Raw genomic sequence first — 572 nt, forward strand, 5'->3', positions numbered from 1 at the left:
AGCAACACCCCAGCAACTGCATAGCAAAAGCGTAGCAACTACCCAGAATATCCTAGCAACCAACTAGCAACACTTTAGCAAACATCTAGAACATCTAACTGACCAAACCATTTACGTTTTTTAAACAAGACTTTAAGGCAAGTCAGCATAAATTTGTCTTTCAAACATTTCAATCTAGTTATTACAGTTTTTCTTACAGGTTTTTTTTTCCAACTGCTTAGACACATTTTCAGAACTTTGCCTCTTTTTTTTCACAACTTTACACAAATCCAAGAATTGCACAGACAAAATGTAAAATGCCTCACATCTCTTGCAAAATGAAGCACTCCATTCAAAATATCACAAACACATCTCAAAATCAAACATTTGCAAACACCTTTGCCATAATATTAATTCCTGTTAAATTTTTGTGTGTTACATAGAGAATTGTGTGTTGTGTTTTGCAAAAAGTGTTTTATGAAATTGAAAACTGAGTCAAAGGCTGAGAATTAGTGTATGGTTTTGCAGATTTGGTGTGTGATTCTGGTGTTTGAGTGTCAGGTTTCAGAAATTGTGTGACAAGTAAAGATTTT

This window comes from Sinocyclocheilus rhinocerous, unplaced genomic scaffold (genome assembly GCF_001515625.1).
Source record: "Sinocyclocheilus rhinocerous isolate Xijiao unplaced genomic scaffold, SAMN03320098_v1.1 scaffold439, whole genome shotgun sequence".
Taxonomy (NCBI): domain Eukaryota; kingdom Metazoa; phylum Chordata; class Actinopteri; order Cypriniformes; family Cyprinidae; genus Sinocyclocheilus; species Sinocyclocheilus rhinocerous.